Genomic DNA, 16,927 nt, shown 5'->3' with positions numbered 1-16,927 from the left:
TCCCGAAACGTATAAATTTTTTTCTATAAATGATAAAAACTTATCTCTTTTAAATTTTGGTTTGTAACATCAATACCCAGGGCATGCAGTTGGTTTGATAGTGATATGTTGAATATTTTTTATTTTATTAAGTTTTGAAGTCCGACTAATTATAATTTAGATATAGGTGTATGTTTGAACACATAACTTGCTCTATATATATCAAAATTAAGTTTTATTTTTTTTGTTAGAAAGAAGACATCAATACCTAGGGCATAGATATTTTTCAGAATTTTTTTGAATTAGTTTGTTATTTTTCCCAATGCATTGAACAAAGAAGTTCATGTTCGGTGAAAAACCTACATTCATAAAAAATAAAATAAAAATATATTAATAAACTTAAATATATTAAAAATTATACTATTTGGAAAGCTTATAATAAGGACTAAATCCTCAAGAAAATAAAACTTCTAAATGAATTCGTTTGATCCCTCAAAAGCTAATGTAAAATTGGTTTTTTATCAGCATTTGATAGATGCAAAGGAGACTCCATTGCAAGTATGATTTAGAAGTAGAGAGGTTCTATCCAAGAAATTTTGATCTAAGAGCCTTTGATCTAACTCTCTTCAATTAATTACTTCAAATGGGACCTCTTAAAGCTTAAATAATTATATTTTCCAAAAATTGTATGATTTCAGCAAAAATCAGGATGTACCAAAAAGTGGGAACCAGCTTTGTGAGTTCACCCTTGGACGGTCAGGATTAGACCGCCTGTAATTGTAAACCTAAATGCTTAGGGTTTAGGGTTTATGCTACCGACCTAATTGTTGTCTATAAGGTCGATGATGTTTGTTATTGTAAGTTGTTGGAAAAAGTTGTGTATGTATCCGAGTGATGAGATACTTGCTAGACCAGTGAGTGAAAACTGCAGAGTGTGATTGCAAAGTAGAGGAACTGAAAAGGATTTGCCTTAGCATATAGTGTTGCTATCAGATCAGAATTTTACCTGTTGCCTTCTAACCATTTCAACAAAAGGAAAATCCCTTTGTTGGGTAACTTTAACAGGCTCACTGTAAATCCTCTAACAAGGTGTCTCAAGTTCATTGAGTTCTTTAAATCCTCTAGCAAGGTAATCTTTAACAGGGTATATAGCCATCCCTTAACCGGGTGATATTTAATAGGATCGGTTCCTAGCAGAACCTTATTGTAAAGTCTTTAACTGGACTAGGATCCTAACAGAGGAAGCTTCAAAAGAGTTCAAAAAAGCTTGTGGGTATTCATCCCCACCGTGGTTTTTCCCATTTGGGTTTCCATGTGAAAAATCTGTGTGTCATGAGTTGTGCATTTTCATGTGATGATTAAGTATTCTTTGTTTAAGTGATTATGCATACAGAGCTAATGGTTATGGTATTGTTGATATACCACATGCATATGTTTATGGGTGAAGTAGTTATCAAGTATTGAATGTATTTGAAGTAATCAGTTTTACCTGTTTATGTTGTCCGAAATCTTACTGTGTTTAACCGGTATTGCCATGGTTAAGTTCAGTAATGAAGACAACCAACCGGTTAGCATTGTTTTAACTTGATAAGTTGCTGAGAAGTTTTTATATGTACTGATTCACCCCTCCCCCCCTTTCAGTACCATTTAGTGTATTCATTGTTTATCATTATTCATCATTGGATCCCTTAGAATTTGTATGAAGAATCACTGAGTATGAAAGGTGAACCCGAGAAGTTGTGAAAAGCTATGTTTGAACCCATTTTAGATATGCATGTTGAGGGGTGGGGAAGGCTTGAGTTCATTGCAATGGGAGCAAGTAGAGAAAATGGCGGCGTAGGTGCAATTATGACAATGAATGGTACTTTGGTTTTGTTGGCAATGTCCTGTGTGAGGTGGTGCATGTGGCGTAATAAATGGAAGGGGTGGCAGCGTTTCGTGACATTCAGTCCTTGGTTGAAGAGGGATTGCAATTTCCCTTGTGAGCGTTGTTTCTAGGCTGTGTGGCAGGGGAACGATGGAAGCGAATTACTCCATGTTCACTCTGGGCCAAATGCTTGCCTTTCGAGGCCCTCTTTCAAGCCATCGTCTGAAGCATGTATTTAGGGTGGACGGAGAAGAATTTTGGAATGTTGTTCACTTGATGTTTGGAGATGAATTCCTGAACATTGACTGTCGCCCGCAAACAAATTTGGACGTATCGTCCCTGTTTGTGGCACTGGCGCTGATGGTGGGAAGTTCAAGGGAGGAGGTGACATGGGTGGCGTCTCTCGTTCTGAGACCAAAATGGTCGATTGGCCTGGCGGAGTTGGTGGAACGTATGGAGATTGGTGTGGGTTTGCGAATGGAGCAAGGGTCGTGGAGGCGCTTAGGCGGGCAGACTGATGCAGTTCAGCCTCTAGTGGTGTGGTCGACCTCTCGCTCGATTGAAACCCAGTTGGAGGATGCAAGGAAAGGGTGGCAGAATCTGCTGGACTTTGTGCGGAAGATGGGTCCGATGGAGCAGGCAAAACTGTGTGGCAAGCAGACCCCAGTGAAGTCGAAGGCTCCGATTGGTGAGAATGGGCGGTAAATGGTGCGACATCAAATCCCACGGAAGATTTCGAAGATTGTGGTATGCAGCGAATTGTGAGGAGGACAATCAAGAACCATGACCAGTGCTGGGATGGTGCGGTCTAATGCAGGACCCAGTCATGCCATCCCAATTTCTCCAAAGAGGAGGCCCTTGGCTAGCTCTGGTAGGATGGTTACACGAGGAATTTTTTGTTAGTAGGTCGTTGGTTTTTTTGGTGGTTTTTCACTATTGTAAGGAAGGTAACCTTAGTGGTTGGCATAGTTGGTGTTGTTTTTCTGTCTTGGGTTTCATTTTGAGTTTTGTAGGGGCGAGACCCCATATAGTCTTATGATAGTGGAAAAGCTGCAGAGCAGCTGAAAACATGTAATTTTCTTCTTTCAATCAATACAAATACTAAACCTTTTATCGATCAAAAAAAAATGTATTTAGAATTAAAAAATAAATAAGAGATTATAACTTAACCAAAAATAAACAAAGAATATTTTCACAACACTTTTTTAAAATAAAATTTTATTTATAAAACTTTAATTCTTAATATACAAATTTTTATTACATTTTGCTTTTTAATAAAAACCCAAATCTTTATTGACCAAATCCAATCACATTTCATATTAATATATTTTTTAAAAATCATATTAATTCATCTATTCTTTTTTCAAATATACATTTTCTTATTAAATTTATAAATACTATATTAACTTTGCAAATAATCAATATCAACTTTACCACATTAATATTAATTGTTTCATATATGTGCAAAGGAATCATGAATGGCTAACTTTGGTTACAAATTGCAATTTTACTCTATAATCTATCTATTATATGTTGGGATTTAAACTCACCATGGGAACAAGGATAAACTTAATAATGCATAATTTAAAGAATGTGTTGAATAAGGTAGACGTGAGTTTTTTTCGATGAATAAAATATGTATGTACATGCAATAGGTAGTATACAAACATGAAAATGAATGATGTGGGCTTTGCCATAGATTTGTTTTCTAAATATGTGTGATATTTCTCATCTTTTTAAGATATAATTCATATTAATAGATAATGTTCAAAATTGTAATGTAATGTTTATATCATACAATTTTATTTTTTTAATATTATAATTACCAAATATTTGTATATATGTTTATTTTAAATTATAAGAAAATAGTTTCTTTATTTTAATAAAATCTTTTAAGAGATATATTTGGTAACATATAGATGTTTATCATGACCAAGGTTGTATGACATTTCTTTTACTTTTATGTTCACCTTTACAGTATTATCAATTTAACAAGCTATCTTACATATCACATGTTTCTTCTTTCACCAAAAATGCTTTATTTCATAGTGAACATAAATAGTCCAACAGGGGCATCTATGGTTGGTGACTTTGAATAGGGACAATGGCATATCAATATGTTACACCATATTCCAAATTTATCTTGGTGTCAAAGAAATGTTGAAAGGTCAATTCCTTTGTAGTGAAGTCAATTGGAAGGTCAATGCATATGGGATGGAAAGCAAAACCTATGTACATAGGAAGTTGTAGAGTGTTTATTAAATGGAGTGTGATTGAATAGTGATGGCATCATTAAGAGCATAAAAGAATGTGAATCCACAAGAAGCCAGCAAGTGATTCAACTCCTAAAAAAGTTACCAAATCATGACACTTCCCAAATTCTCACACAACAGCTCTTAAAAATTGCATAGACATTAGGTCCATAGAGTTTGGTTGTGTTTCTAGTGGTGTTGAGGAAGGTAAAAAAAATTGACACATTAAGAATCAAACGAAGATATGAATAAAGAATATAATATCTAGAGAGAATATTGAGAAATTAAGGAACTGCATAAGAGAACTCAAAGTACGGGGAAGTATCAAAGAAATGACGCAAATTAATATGGGGAACATATAGGGCGGTGTATATCTAGTCGATAGAATGATTCTTTCATTTGATAGTCAAGCACTTTTAACAACTAGATAGCCAATTAGAACTTATAATGCCAATAGAAACTCAAATTGCACAATAGTTTCTAGTCTTCATTCCTATGTGCTCATATTTCTAGGGACATGTACCAATCTATGTGCAACAACCCATTTGCAATAGAGACCTAGTTGAAAATCCTCCACCATCGGTCCAAAAATAAGTAGAGCTTTTGGAACAATGAAGCAAAAAAGAGAAGAATACAGGTATTTTTGTGGAAAATGGTCATCGAATTTGTACTTCTTTTATTTCCTTCAATCACATGCCTAAATCTACTTTTGTTTTTGTGCTTTGCTAAATCCATCATACCCTTGAAGGCACATGCTTTTGTATTGCCTGACAAACTTTATATTTTGTAAACATGATTTCTACTATTAAGGCGACCTCTATTATACACGAGTGAAAAGAAAAGTATATCAAGAAATTGAACGCCCATCAGTAATGTCTGTTAAGAGATCAGAATGGGAAAAAAAAATCATTTAAAAACTAAATTAAAAATCAGAATACGTCTGTTTTTTAATTTTCAATTTAATTATTAAATGTAAAAAGTAGAGTCAAAAGGTGCATTCTAATCCCCTAATAGACAATCGAGTAATGACGTCTATTAAAGATATGTCATGCCTCCAATTTATGATCTATAAAAACAAGTTTTGGGCAACAAGAACATCCCTCGCCTCACATTATAAACAAATTTTAACTGACAACAAATATCTTTGCTGATTGTGAATAGATTGAAGCAACAACTACAAGGGAATTGGTTTTGATTTATGACTAGAACTTCAATTGCAACAAAGAAAATCGACATCATCTTCAACAGCAAATGATCCCAAATCATATTGCTATCAAGGGCTTTAGTTGAGTGGTCTTCTTTGTCAATTTGCCAGCTAGTTTGCAAACCATGCAACAAGGTTAATATTCACCCAAGGGGTTTAGGGTTTAGGAAATTAGGGTTTGGGGTTTAGGGTTTAGGATTTAGGGTTGAGGGAATTAGGAAATTAGGGTTGAGGGTTTAGGGTTTAGGAAATTAGGGTTTAGGGTTTAGGAGTTTAGGGTTTAGTAAATTAGGGTTTAGGATTTAGGGTTTAAGATTTAGGAAATTAGGGTTTAGGGAATTTAGGATTTAGGGTTTAAGGTTTAGGGTTTAGGGTTTAGGAAATTAGGGTTTAGGGTTTAGGGCTTAGTGTTTAGGAAATTAGGGTTTAGGGTTTAGGGCTTAGTGTTTAGGAAATTAGGGTTTAGGAAATTAAGGTTTAGGGTTTAGGGTTTAGGGTTTAGGAAATTGGGAAATTAGGGTTTAGATTTTAGGGTTTAGGTGGTTTAGGGAATTAGGGTTTAGGATTTAGGGTTTAGGGTTTATGAAATTAGGGTTTAGGGTTTAGGGTTTAGGAAATTAGTAAATTAGGGTTTAGTAAATTAGCATTTAAGGTATAGGAAATTAAGGTTTAGGAAATTAGAAAATTAGCGTTTAGGAAATTAGGGTTTAGGATTTAGGGTTTAGGGAATTAGGGTTTAGGGTTTAGGAAATTAGGGTTTAAGGTTTAGTATATTAGGGTTTAGGAAATTAGGGTTTAGGGTTTAGGATTTAGGGTTTAGGGAATTGGGGTTTAGTAAATTAGGGTTTAGGGTTTAGGAAATTAGGGTTTAGGAAATTAGAAAATTAGCGTTTAGGAAATTAGCATTTAGGGTTTAGGGTTTAGGGTTTAGGGCTTAGGGTTTAGGGTTTAGGAGTTTAGGGTTTAGGAAATTAGGGTTTAAGGTTTAGGAAATTAGGGTTTAGAGTTTAAGAAATTAGGGTTTACGGTTTAGGGCTTAGTGTTTAGGAAATTAGGGTTTAGGATTTACGGAATTAGGGTTTAGGAAATTAGGGTTTAGGGAATTAGAAAATTAGGGTTTAGGAAATTAAGGTTTAGGGTTTAGGGTTTAGGAAATTAGGGTTTAGAGTTTAGGGCTTAGTGTTTAGGAAATTAGGGTTTAGGGAATTAGGGTTTAAGGTTTAGGAAATTAGGGTTTAGGGAATTAGGGTTTAAGGTTTAGGAAATTAGGGTTTAAGAAATTAGAAAATTAGGGTTTAGAAAATCAGGGTTTAGGGTTTAGGAAATTAGGGTTTAGGGAATTAAGGTTTAGAGTTTAGGAAATTAAGGAATTAGGGTTTAGGAAATTAGGGTTTAGGGAATAAGGGTTTAGGCTTTAGGCTTTAGGAAATTAGGTTTAGGGTTTACGGTTTAGGAAATTAGGGTTTAGGGAATTAGGGTTTAGGATTTAGGTTTTAGGGTTTACGAAATTAGGGTTTAGGGTTTAAGAAATTAGGAAATTAGGGTTTAGGAAATTAGGGAATTAGGGTTTAGGGTTTAGGGTTTGGAAAATTAGGGTTTAAGAAATTAGGGTTTAAGGTTTAGGCTTTAGGAAATTAGGGTTTAGGGAATTAGGGTTTACGATTTAGGGTTTAGGAAATTAGGGTTTATGGTTTAGAAAATTAGGGTTTAGGAAATCAAGGTTTAGGGTTTAGGGTTTAGTGTTTAGGAAATTAGGGTTTAGGAAATTAGTGTTTAGGAAATTAGGAAATTAGGGTTAAGGGAATTAGGGTTTAGGAAATTAAGGTTTAGGGTTTAGGGTTTAGGGTTTAGGGTTTAGGAAATTAGGGTTTAGGAAATTAAGGTTTAGGGTTTAGAAAATTAGAGTTTAGGAAATTAGGGTTTAAGGTTTAGGGTTTAGGAAATTAGGGTTTAAGGTTTAGGAAATTAGGGTTTTGGAAATTAGGGTTTAGGGTTTAGGGAATTAAGAAATTAGGATTTAGGGTTTATGGTTTAGGAAATTAGGGTTTAGGGTTTAGGAAATTAGGGCTTTGGGTTTAGGGTTTAGGAAATTAGGGTTTAGGGTTTAGAAAATTAGGGTTTAAGAAATTAGGGTTTAGGGTTTAGGGTTTAGGGAATTAGGGTTTAGGGTTTAGGGTTTAGGGTTTAGGAGTTTAGGGTTTAGGAAATTAGGGTTTAGGGTTTGGGGAATTAGGGTTTAGTAAATTAGGGTTTAGGGTTTAGGAAATTAGAAAATTAGCGTTTAGTAAATTAGGAAATTAGGGTTTAGGGTTCAAAAAATTAGGGTTTAGGAAATTTGGGTTTAAGGTTTAGTAAATTAGGGTTTAGGGTTTAGGGTTTAAGGTTTAGGAAATTAGGGTTTAGGAAATTACGGATTACGGTTTAGGGTTTAGTGTTTAGGAAATTGGGGTTTAGGGTTTAGAAAATTAGGGTTTAGGAAATTAAGGTTTAGGGTTTAGGGTTTAGGAAATTAGGGTTAAGCAAATTAGGGTTTAGGAAATTAAGGTTAAGGAAATTAAGGCTTAGGGTTTAGAGTTTAGTGTTTAGGAAATTAGGGTTTAGGGAATTAAGGTTGAGGGTTTAGGGTTTAGGGAATTTAGGATTTAGGGTTTAAGGTTTAGGAAATTAGGGTTAAGGAAATTAGGGTTTAGGGAATTAGGGTTTAGCGTTTAGGGTTTAGGAGTTTAGGATTTAGGAAATTAGGGTTTAGGGTTTGGGGAATTAGGGTTTAGTAAATTGGGGTCTAGGGTTTAGGAAATTAGAAAATTAGTGTTTAGTAAATTAAGGTTTAGGGTTTAGTAATTTAGGGTTTAGGGTTTAGAAAATTAGGGTTTAAGGTTTACTAAATTACGGTTTAGGGTTTAAGGTTTAGGGAATTAGGGTTTAGGGTTTAAGAAATTAGGGTTTAGGGAATTAGGGTTGAGGGTTTAGGGTTTAGGAAATTAGGGTTTAGGAGTTTAGAGTTTAGGAAATTAGTGTTTAGGGTTTGGTAAATTAGGGTTTAGGGTTTAGGGAATTTAGGATTTAGGTTTTATGGTTTAGGAAATTAGGGTTTAGGGAATTAGAGTTTAGGGTTTAGGAAATTGGGGTTTAGGGTTTAGGGGTTTAGGGTTTAGGAAATTAGTGTTGAGGGTTTAGGAAATTAGGGTTTAGGCTTAAAGGTTTAGGAAATTAGGGTATAGGGTTTGGGGTTTAGGGAATTAGGGTTTAGTAAATTAGGGTTTAGGAAATTAGAAAATTAGCGTTTAGGAAATTAGGGTTTAGGCAATTAGTGTTTCGGATTTAGGGTTTAAGGAATTAGGGTTTAGGGTTTAGGAAATTAGGGAATTAGGAAATTAGGGTTTAGGGTTTAGTGTTTAGGAAACTAGGGTTTAGGGTTTAGGTTTAGGGTTTAGTAAATTAGGGTTTAGGGAATTAGGGAATTAGGGTTGAAGGTTTAGGGTTTAGGAAATTAGGGTTTAGGGTTTAGGGTTTAGGAAACTAGGGTTTAAGGTTTAGGAAATTAGGGTTTAGGGTTTAGGAACTAGGGTTTAAGGTTTAGGAAATTAGGGTTTAGGAAAGTAGGGTTTAAGGTTTAGGAAATTAGGGTTTAGGGTTTAGAGTTTAGGAAATTAGGGTTTAGTGTTTAGGAAATTAGGGTTTTAGGAATTAGGGTTTAGGAAATTAGGGAATTAGGGTTTTGGGTTTTGGGTTTAGGGTTTATGGAATAAGGGTTGAGTGTTTAGGGTTTAGGGTTTAGGAAATTAGGGTCTAGGAAATTAGAGTTTAGGATTTAGGGTTTACGAAATTAGGGTTTATGGTTTAGGGAATTAGGGTTTAGGAGTTTAGGGTTTAGGAAATTAGAAAATTAGCATTTAGGAAATTAGGGTTTAGGGTTTAGGCAATTAGGGTTTAGGGTTTAGAAAATTAGGGTTTAGTAAATTAGGGTTTAGGGTTTAGGGTTTAGGAAATTAAGGAATTAGGGTTTAGGAAATTAGGGTTTAGGGAATAAGGGTTTAGGCTTTAGGCTTTAGGAAATTAGGTTTAGGCTTTAGGCTTTAGGAAATTAGGGTTTAGGATTTAGGTTTTAGGGTTTACGAAATTAGGGTTTAGGGTTTAGGAAATTAGGAAATTAGGGTTTAGTAAATTAGGGTTTAGGAAATTAGGGAATTAGGGTTTAGGGTTTAGGATTTAGGAAATTAGGGTTTAAGGTTTAGGCTTTAGGAAATTAGGGTTTAGGGTTTGGTGTTTAGGAAATTAGGGTTTAGGGAATTAGGGTTTACAATTTAGGGTTTAGGAAATTAGGGTTTATGGTTTAGAAAATTAGGGTTTAGGAAATCAAGGTTTAGGGTTTAGGGTTTAGTGTTTAGGAAATTAGGGTTAAGGGAATTAGGGTTTAGGAAATTAAGATTTAGGGTTTAGGGTTTAGGGTCTAGGAAATTCGGGTTTAGGGTTTAGAAAATTAGAGTTTAGGAAATTAGGGTTTAAGGTTTAGGGTTTAGGAAATTAGGGTTTAGGAAATTAGGGTTTAGGAAATTAAGGTTTAGGGTTTAGAAAATTAGAGTTTAGGAAATTAGGGTTTAAGGTTTAGGGTTTAGGAAATTAGGGTTTAAGGTTTAGGGTTTAGGAAATAAGGGTTTAGGGTTTAGGAAATTAGGGTTTTGGAAATTAGGGTTTAGGGTTTAGGGATTTAGGAAATTAGGGTTTTGGAAATTAGGGTTTAGGGTTTATGGTTTAGGAAATTAGGGTTTAGGGTTTAGGAAACTAGGGCTTCGGGTTTAGGGTTTAGGAAATTAGGGTTTAGGGTTTAGAAAATTAGGGTTTAAGAAATTAGGGTTTAGGGTTTAGGGTTTAGGGTTTAGGAGTTTAGGAAATTAGGGTTTAGGATTTAGGGTTTAGGGTTTATGAAATTAGGGTTTAGGGTTTAGGGTTTAGGAAATTAGGGTTTAGAGTTTAGGAAATTAGGGTTTAGAGTTTAGGAAATTAGGGTTTATGGTTTGGGGAAATATGGGTTTAGGAAATTAGGGTTTAGAAAATTAGCGTTTAGGAAATTAGGGTTTAGAAAATTAGCGTTTAGGAAATTAGGGTTTAGGGTTTAGGGTTTAGGAAATTAGGGTTTAGGGTTTAGTGTTTACAGTTTAGGGAATTAGGGTTTAGGGTTTAGGGAATTAGGGTTTAGGGTTTAGGAAATTAGGGTTTAGGGTTTAGAAAATTAGAGTTTAGGAAATTAGGGTCTAGGTTTTAGGGTTTAGAAAATTAGGGTTTAGTGTTTAGGAAATTAGGGTTTAGGGTTTAGGAAATTAGGGTTGAGGAAATTAAGGTTTAGGGTTTAGAAAATTATTGTTTAGGAAATGAGGGTTTAGGGTTTAGGGTTTAGGAAATTAGGGTTTAGAGAATTAGGGTTTAGGGTTTAGTGTTTAAGGAATTAAGAAATTAGGGTTTAGGGTTTAGGAAATTAGGGTTTAGGGAATTAGGGTTTAGTGTTTAGGAAATTAGGGTTTAGGGTTTAGGGTTTAGGAAATTATGGTTTAGGAAAATAGGGTTTAGGGTTTAGAAAATTAGGGTTTAGGGTTTAGGGTTTAGGAAATTAGGGTTTAGTAAATAAGGGTTTAGAGTTTAGGAAATTAGAAAATTAGCATTTAGGAAATTAGTGTTTAGGGTTTAGGGTTTAGGAAATTAGGGTTTAGGCAATTAGGGTCTAGGGAATTAGGGTTTAGGGTTGAGGAAATTTGGGTTTAGGAAATTAGGATTTAAGGTTCAGGAAATTAGGGTTTAGGAAATTAGGGTTGAGAGTTTAGGGTTTAGAAAATTAGCGTTTAGGAAATTAGGGTTTAAGGTTTAGTAAATTAGGGTTTAGGGTTTAGGAAATTAGTGTTTAGGATTTAGGGAATTAGGGTTTAGGGTTTAGTGTTTAGGAAATTACAGTTTACGGTTTAGGGTTTAGGAAATTAGGGTTTATGGTTTAGAAAATTAGGGTTTAGGAAACTAGGGTTTAGGGTTTAGGAAATTTGTGTTTAAGGAATTAGAAAATTAGGGTTTAGGAAATTAGGATTCAGGGTTTAGGGTTTAGGGTTTAGGGAATTAGGGTTTAGGGTTTAGGGTTTAGGGTTTAGGAAATTAGGGTTTAATGTTTAGGGTTTACGATTTAGGAAATTAGGGTTGAGGGTTTAGGAAATTAAGGTTTAGGGTTTAGAAAATTAGGGTTCAGGAAATTAAGGTTTAAGGTTTAGGAAATTAGGTTTTAGGGTTTAGTGTTTAGGGAATTAGGGTTTAGTGTTTAAGGAATTAGGGTTTAGGAAATTAGGGTTTAGGGTTTAGGGTTTATGAAATTAGGGTTTACAAAATTTGGTCATTTTAACACCACTACCATAATCTGGGCAGTCATTTTATCATGTCAAACAAACACATGTTCTTAAATTCCTTCCTGATGGATACAAGATATTATATGCACTAAAATTGGAATTGTGCCTAAAGCGTTTACTTCCCACATTACGTTCCTGATTTTCTATGTGGGTAGTTTCTTGCCACTCAAAAGTATTCCCTTCTTCCTTCTATCCATTCTTTAAACCTGCATGATCATGATCACTAAACCTTCAACATCTTATTTGAGGACCCCAAAATACTTCATAAATTGTCTCATTTTGAAACTTGCCATGGTCATAAACCCTTAGTATCGAGGGTCTAGTTTCCTCAAATGCAATGATTAAGTAACAATGGGAAAATACGATTGTTGGGAGCGAGCCAACTGCTAGAATATATCCTCGCGAGCTTACTGCAAGCTACAGTGGCCAGCTACTGATTAACGGTGATCTGGAGCAACTATCGGTCAAATTATCTAGTTTAGGATTGGAATGACCTTAATGATCAATTGGCCAATATGGGTTGTAGAATCAGACTATTGGGTTAGGTCCAGGTTATCTAAAAACCCTCCTCCCAATGCCTTGAAATTTTAAAGAGGCATGGAAAAGCACTTATAAAACCCGATAGTAACAATTTTAACAATAAACTACCCCTTAATGAGCAAGAAAATGCTTCAAACTAAGTCGATATGATTGTTTAGTTTTTGACAAACTTGTAAATCCTCGTTGAAAAGCATTCATAAAAAACATAACTATACATTTAAGCTCAAGAAAAACCATTCCACGCCAAACGTTATTTACTTTCATGCAATAGATTAATATGGAAAAATGTTAAACGTGTACAAAAAAAATCCAAAAAACATCTAATATTCAAATGAAAAAACAGAGCATGGTTATAGACAATTCTTGAATTCCACATGATTTCTAAATAGAAGTAATAGTTACCTGTCAACATAAAAGAAAGAATCTAAATCCTATAAATAGCACTACTCTATAGAACCTACTAATTATAATATCATATTACATCATGTCTTTAAAGAAATCCAATTCAAATGGCTCCAAGTCCAATACAAACAGAGTTTATGCAATTGGTATCCATTGAGAAGTGGGTTTAAGACTTAATAAAGAATACGGTCTCATTTATGGAGAAATTGAGCACCATCTAATTTGATATAGATTAGGTTCAATTTGATTTTAGGTAGTAGAGAGGCAAACCTAAAAAATACACTACAAAATTTGATCTCTTAATTTATCTAAGAAAATATTATACAATAATTACAGCCTTATATCTCAATGGCCTTAGGTGCTGGTTTTTAACATACTTGTCTAGAAACAAAGGAAAATTGTTTACAGGGAATCACTAGATACTAAGAGAAAGACTATATGTGTGAGACCTAATGGGTACCTTTATTAGCTTAGGAATATGGGTGAATGTTATTGTCAAGTGCATGGACATAAATAAGTTATGATTGATATCATAAAAATTACTCAAGATTTAGAAGTTGAAACCATATTAACATAGTACAAGGGAATTCTATCTATGATGGTTATCAACTTAAGTTTATTGACAAACATAAGAATTTGGAATATTCTATCTAAACCATATCATATTTATATGTCTATAAGAAGATCCTTTTGTAGACACCCAAAATTGTCATGTCTAATTAAATAAATATTTTATTTATTTAATTACTTTAGCCTAATTCTTCTATTAATTAAATAAATATATATTCATTTAATTAATTCATTTATCCTCTTCTAGCCTTATTTCTCATTTAAATAAATACATTTATTTATTTAAATTATCCTTTCAATATTGTTATTATTGTTATCCATTTTCACCATATACACCTTTGATATTAAATTATTTCATTTTGCAAAGGCTTAAACTTTGACTATACAAAACGGGAAGGTGATGTATATTTTTACCTTAATATTTCCAAGAAATAAGGTGGGTCAAAAATATAGTTGTATAGACCTCTTGTAGGAAAAAAAATTGCCTAAACGAAGTTTTGGATCATGGCTGTATAATAATACAGTGATGATGACTTATTTTAGTGGCACTAGAACAACATTATACCAAACATATTTTAATGTTGCAACTTGATACTTTTGATTATCCATTGATATTATGGTAAAGGCTTTATATGACTACATAATTCTGGCAACAACAAGGAAGGAAAACTTAAAGGGGGGTTGAATCAGTTTTCACCAGATTATCAAACTTAACATCAAATACAAATCTGATAAACTGCAGTAACAATAAAGATAAGAATAACATACCACCAAGATTTTGATGAGGAAAACCCTGTTAAGGAAAAAACCACGATAGGAACCTACCCACAATAAGATGATAGTCTGCAATAGTATGTAAAAATAATTACAATGGGGAATGCACCTGCATTCAAGTTCACTGCCTAGAGATCACTACTCAAGATATAATAACTTGGAAGGATACAACCCTCAGGGAAGTCTCACTGATGTATAACAAGATTTGGACTACAATCCAGATTACATGGACTCAAAGAATAGTGTCTCCAAATGCCTTATGACAGTTTCGGTTAAGTACATTTGTCTGCTCTACACCAATCTCTGCTCAATACACCACACCGAAGGATGAATTTATTTGTTCGCACATACACCACTGTCTAATAATGCAGACACAACACCAACACCAAATTTACATGACTACATCACCTATTTATACAATTCATCAACCTTGACTACAAGGTCGGCTAAACCCTCAACTTACAATTACAAAACTACATCACACGATACAAAGATCGACCATTGGACCAATATAATGATATACATAATATAACATGGGCCTAAATCAAATGTTCAAACATGCAACACCATCGGAAATCTTGCCAAGATCAACCTCAACACACTACACCACCAAGAATATGCATAACACGAAGAATATCACCGGATCAACAAAATCACCAAGAATGTGCACAAGAATCAATGTGAACCACCAAAAAAAATAGGACACAATTAGGAAACACCAGAAAGCACGTTAGAATCAACTGTAACATTTGTATCAACACCATTTGTCAAATCTTCATCGATCAACATTTGAAACTCGGAAATACTCAAACAACAATAATTGTCACAAGGAAAGATAACTTGTGGAGTACCAAATCATGAACCATCTGAAATGAAGATACACAAGATCATTCCAAACAATCTCTCAAAATCCCAACTCAATATCTTATCACACCGGAATATACCAGAGGAAATACGGAACTCTGCAAAGCACTTATCAGAAAAACCAAACTGCCAACCGGATCATATAATATAATCAATTAAGCTTCCAGATCACTGAAGCCAATACATAAAGATGTAATGATACAAGAAACACTCAATAAACCAAACTATGATCTCACTAAACCAATCTGCAACCACTGGAGCAATAAATCACAGGAATATGTTGACATCAAAGACAACAACATATCCTAGCAGCAGCAATGTCCAACAATAATGTCTATCGACCTCTTGAATACAAGAACATTGATATTGGAACTATCATGTAATTTAAGGATATTATAGTTGTAGTAAGCCATAATACGATTGCATACAATTCTTGTTAAACTCGTAGATGGTGTTGTTGAGATTGAGGTAAGAAATAGCTATTTATAATCGTACTATACAACATATTTTGATATCTTATTCTTACCAATAATATCATATTTAGTTATAAGTGGCAAGAATGAATATTTCATATTTTGTAAATTGGACTATTTTAAAAGTATTGGATTTCATGAGAAGGTAAAGAATATTAAGAGATTAAGAATATATTATTTGTGGATGTATATCTTTAGATGTTGATCTAATAGATATATTGTTCCCAATTGTCTAGAGTCAACATGCATATTGACTATGCTTAAATAAGATTTATAACTATTGTATGTTTCAAATCTTGATTAATTTTTGTATGGCCTTATACACGCATGACTTATTCTAGTTGAGATTGTTGTCATAAATTAATATGATCATGATGTTTGACCATATTAGTAGAATATCTATTGTGAATAGGTTTTGGATATTCTTGCCCTTATTTCTAGTAAATTTATCATAATAGTGATATTTATTCTATTGGGTTGTCCTCATACATGATTTTTAAGGGGTTTCTCATTAGTATATTATAGTAGTTCAAGATATCAATAACCAATACATATGTTCAATGTCTAATATTACCAAATCACATTGTATATTATCTCGTTCTAATCATAAATAAAACCTTCTTTTATAAACTCTATGGTATTAACCTTAGGGACCAAATGTTGCAAGGTATTCTTGGTAGGTAATTACAAGGGTTTGGGATCATCATGTCATCAAATTAGGAATTAATACTAGTGAGAGGCCAAAGTGGAGAGCTAGATGTCCTTGCTAGAAGTTCCTTAATATAGGTTTAATACATAGTGATATCATTAAAATATTTGTGTACCTATTGGTAAGTGTTATTATGGAGGAAAATAATTAACAAAACTTTGATTATTGGAAAACTATGAGGTTTCATCCCTTAAGTGACCTCGAGAGGAGAACTATGTGTGACTTATATCATGCTTGGAAGTGAGTACATATCTAGTGTTTCCAAAAAGGATTCTCATGTGACGTCATGTTCATAGGGAGAGGGTTTAGAGGGGATAACTCTAAGATTGGAGTTGTTCCTAACCTATTCAACCTCCCCTCTTATGTAGCAATTAGATGAGGTTTTAATGAGTATTATATGGTTAAGAAAGAGTTAAGAAAGGGGCTCACCCCGGAGCGTGACGGTTAAGTCACGAGCCCCGGTTTGGGGAGATCAAGTGTTCGAATCTCTTGGCAGACAGTTGTGTTGTTGGTGAACGAAGGAAGACAAACTGTACTCCCCACATGAAAGCACACAGGGAATACTGCCAGGCGCCATGCACACGTGTTTGCCAGTGGAGTGATAAGGGAGGCCAACGATGTGGAGCAATATGGAGTTGTAGTGGAGCTGCAGTGGAGCGATAAGGAGACGGTTGTGGAGTGATAAGGAGTTGCGAAGGAGCTATAATGGAGCGATAAGGAGATGGTTGTGGAGTGATAAGGTGGTGTGTGTGGAGAGATAAGGAGCAGGAGATATAAGGCGAATGGAGAGATAAGTTGTGGAGAGATAAGGAGAAAGGAGATATAAGGAGTAGTATGGATTTGTAGGATCGATATGCTGCATGAGACCCCACTGGTTCATAGGTCCAGTCAAAAGCAACTATATTGTAGGGGA

The sequence above is a fragment of the Cryptomeria japonica genome, chromosome 10 (assembly GCF_030272615.1).
Source record: "Cryptomeria japonica chromosome 10, Sugi_1.0, whole genome shotgun sequence".
Taxonomy (NCBI): Eukaryota; Viridiplantae; Streptophyta; class Pinopsida; order Cupressales; family Cupressaceae; genus Cryptomeria; species Cryptomeria japonica.
This window is presented reverse-complemented; position numbering follows the sequence as displayed.